This window comes from Pteropus vampyrus, unplaced genomic scaffold, assembly GCF_000151845.1.
Source record: "Pteropus vampyrus isolate Shadow unplaced genomic scaffold, Pvam_2.0 Scaffold38, whole genome shotgun sequence".
Lineage (NCBI taxonomy): Eukaryota > Metazoa > Chordata > Mammalia > Chiroptera > Pteropodidae > Pteropus > Pteropus vampyrus.
Genome location: NW_011888819.1, coordinates 3,190,854 through 3,195,170, shown reverse-complemented (window position 1 = coordinate 3,195,170; position 4,317 = coordinate 3,190,854). Strand labels below are relative to the sequence as shown.

Below are 4,317 nucleotides of genomic sequence, written 5' to 3'. Positions count from 1 at the left end.
CATAGATGGAATTGTTACAGCTGTGCATCCCTCGCTCCCTCCATAATAGTTCTGGGAGTCAAGGAACTGTTATTCGGCGTAAGCTTCTCCAAATGCAGGGAAGTTTGCAGGCTTATCCTTTTAGTTCAACATGGGAAATATTGTTAACGTTTTCTATCAAGATCCTCTTCTTCTACCTTTATTTTTTCCTTCAGTGTAGTTTTTGAATCACTTTGCATTAGTTTGCTCATTGGGAAAATCCCAGTATCATCTTGGACAGTGGATGACTTGCACGTCAGACCTCTCTACTCTCTAGGGGACGTCTTCTGTGACGTCTGTCTCCCGCGGCGAAGTGCCAGATCTAACCGTACCAGCCGACTGTATGTATCTCTTCCCAACTTTGCAATTGATCAAAAGCAAGTTGGTACGTAAGTCAACCATGGTGGGAGTGTTTACACCACTGGAATTAATCGTCTCTATGAATCAGGGCTTTCAGAGCCCTCTTCTCTCTAAGTGGGTGGTTAAATCTTTTTATTTTTTTATTTTTATTTATTATTTTTTGTGCTTACAGCACCTGGTCTTCCTAGGTGGTCTCCCATCCGAGTACTAACCAGGCCTGACCCTGCTTAGCTTCCAAGATCAGACATCAGGCTTGTTCAGGGTGGCATGGCCGTAGACCATGGACCGTGACTCCACTGGGGCATGAACCCAGGACCTTCTGCATGTAAAGGAGACGTGCTAACCACTACGCTATAGAACCATGTCCAAATCTTTACTAGCATACCTCTATCTCTGAATTATCTATATGTTTAATTCATATAAATTCTGATTTATTTTTTTAATGTTATGTTTTAGCACAAATAGTAAAAAGGATCCATCTGAAAATGTCTTTTCAAAGGAACTTCTCTAGTCCTGAGAAAAGATTCCATACTCTTCAGCTGATACCCAGTCCCTCACTCATCATGGTTAACTGTTTATGAAGCTGATTCACAGAATCAAGAATCTGGAAGTTGCACTGCTTCGGTGTCTCCCAAACATTCTAGCTTAAATTCTTTTTACTTTATTTTTATTATATGTTTTCTGAAAGATCTCCTTAGGAATTTGTTCAATCATATGTTTACTCCTGAATGATTTAGGACTATAAGAGTAAATTTGTTATTATTATTAAGTATTTTGGACACAATACCAGACACAAGAGATTTTATAATAATCACTCACATATCTTCAGTCCAGCTTAAAGAAAACTAATTAAAACTTCCTATCTCTTATCTTTCTTTAGTTTCTGCAGAAGTAGTTTATTAGTTTCATATCATTTTTATCATTTATATATTTCTTGATACATTTTCTACATAATATGTGCTATTCTATTATTGCTTTAAAATTTTAGGAAAAAGTATTATGACATTCTTTTAAACTTGCTTTTTTTGCTCAATATTAAATTTGTGAGAATTATCCAAATAAATACAAATAGTTCATATTTAGTTATTTTTATTGCTATATAATATTCAGTCTCAGGATATATGTCACAGTTTACTCATTCTTCTGTTGCCAACACATTTAATGCTGTTTGACTTTTTTCTTTTTATAAAAAAGTGATGTCATAAACATTTCTGTAGTTCTCTCTCTTTCTCTCTTTATTTCTCTCTCTCTCTCTCTCTATATATATGTATGTATGTATATGTACATATATATATCTTAAAGTTTCTTTAAAATACATAAGTAGGGGTAGAATTACTAGAGAGTGGAGAATATATTTCTACAACTTTCTTAAATATTGCTAAATTGCTCTCCAAAGTAATTATAATAATTTACATTTTATCCAGCGGAATATAAGTTATTTTCTGGTCGTTACATAATCTCCCCTAAATGTGCTACTGTTAGATTTAAATTTTGGCTAGTATGGTGGATGTGAAATTAACAGAGTGGTTTTAAGTAAAAAATATTAGATCAGTATATTATTAAAGACAAAGTAGCAGGAGAGCCCTAAACAGTGGTATATTCATACAACAGAATAGCACTTAGCAATAAAAGGGAATGAAGTACTGCTACATGAAAAATATGAATAAATCACAAAATAGTGATAGAAATCATCACAATGGTGAACTCTCTTAATTGTAGGAAACTGCCTCACAAGGGTGCAAAGAAACTTTCTGGGCTAATGGAAATGTTCTGTATAGTTTGAACTTTGGCTGTTGGTTACACAAGTGTATATATTTGTCAAAACACATCAAACCGTACATTTAAGTTCTGTACATATTATAAAATATAACAAATTTATGAAATGTAAATTATATGCAACTTTAAAAAAGGAGTATTGGAAGAAAATAAAAATACAGATATCAAAAAATAAAAAATTGAATATAAATATTCGCAGCCTTTTCCGAACCTCTACATTAAGAGGAAAAGTCCTTAATTGCTTGTGTAGCTCCCAGGGTTACTTTCTATTTTATTATCATTTTTAAAAATATACATTGGTTAAGACAATGGAAGCAACTGTGAGGATTTAGGGAGAAAGAGTTAGGGGGATCCAGGTGGAGAGAGAAGGGTGATTGGGAGCAACTACCTTGCCATGTGGTATAAGATACTGAAAGAGAGTCTCGGATAAGGAGATTTTAACACATTGTACACAGAGTTAAAAATATAGTCCCTCTTTAACGCTGTCTAAAAGCAGCAGTAAAAATTTAAATTGCCTTCCAATTGCTCTTGGATGTCACACTGATGTTTTATCTACATGTATTCTCTCTGCTGAGATAGACTAGGAAACAGTGTCTCCTGAGACACACTGGTGTAACATGTTAAATTTTAGTATATTTTTATGACTATTCTTAAGACACATAAGATAAGCCTTAGCTTTTTTTTTTCAAATGATAAGTGACTTATCATTTAACTAGCCACTGATTTTAAATTAATTATACAGAAATAGTTTGATTTTAAAATAAATAATACAAATGATCTATTTTATTCTGGACATCAAATGTATGTAGAATTTTAAGTACTATGTTATTGAAAATATATAAAAGCAGCTTTCATTATTTGCTGTTGAGAAATCTTGCTATTTGTAATTTTTCCATAATTTTGTTTAGTTTTTGGATGAACAAATAGAAGAGGCCATTTAAAATTATTTCAGGTATGCTTTTTGTAAATGCACTGTGAGTTTAGGTTATCATTATTTCCATAAAAGCAGTCGGATTAGAGGTATTCCATCCCTGTATTTTATCATTTTAACATTATTTTTAAACTTGAATTATTTTAAAAAGATAGTTAAGAATTGTGATCTGGTAAAGATCACCCTGAAACAAAATTTTGGATTTTCATCCTTTTTATGCCTCTCATTATCTTATATTCAAAAATCATTCTTTCTTATGCTTCCTGCTTTTAATGAATGGTCTAAAATGAGTACACATTACACAGTTTATGACCAAAGTTAAAAGTAGTAAAGAAAAAAATTTTAAACCTTGACACCCCTCAAAACTACTGTGATGTCCAGTCAGGTACAAGTGAGTCATAAAACCATGAGCGATACTCAAGGGCATAACGGACCACTCATCTGATCTCTCTCAGGTCACCCCATGTTCCATCATAAAGAGAAGCTATTTAAATTTTGTTTAACAACACAGAAATGAAAACAGTTGTCACAGACTTTCTGGAATGCTTTGACTCTCTGCTGGTTATTCACAAATCACAGACTAGATAACTAGAAGAGTTGATCTAGTTCATGCTCTTGATCTTGGACAAGATAAAACCAGCCCTGTACACAGCATAGCCCTCTACTCCCATTTCCTAAGCCACATAACAGCATAATGAGCATAATGTGCAAAGATCGTGACATAGTAGACATAAACAAATGAGTATATTTATATATTTTCCAATTGATCAATAAGTAAATCAAGCTTTGGATCTAAGGTTAATCTGTGAATAATATAGTTAATAATAAAATGCACTCCTGGGTATTTATCCCCCCCCCCAAAAAAAACAGGATCTTGAAGATATATTTGCACTTCTGTGTTTATTGCAGTACTATTCAAAATAGCCGAGAGGTGGACACAACCTAAACGTCCATTAGTGGTTGACAGATAAAGAAAATTTTGTATACACACACAATGGAATATTATTTAGCTTTGAAAAATAAGGAAATCCTTGACATATGTGGATATGTGGCAACGTGAATGACTCTGGAAGATATGCTTAGTGAAGTAAGCCAATCACAGAAAGACAAATATTGTATGATTTTGCTTATATGAGAGATCTAAAATTGTTAAACTCATAGAAGTAGGAAGTAAAATGGTGGTTGCCAGGGGATGGAGGAGGGAGAAAAACTTTGTTAGTATGGTAGATTTC

General features: G+C 33.1%; 1 pseudogene; it reads right to left on the bottom strand.

Moving 5' to 3' along the window:
* Positions 1–541: 541 nt before the first annotated feature.
* On the bottom strand, positions 542–657 carry LOC111738473 (annotated as a pseudogene).
* Positions 658–4,317: the final 3,660 nt, after the last annotated feature.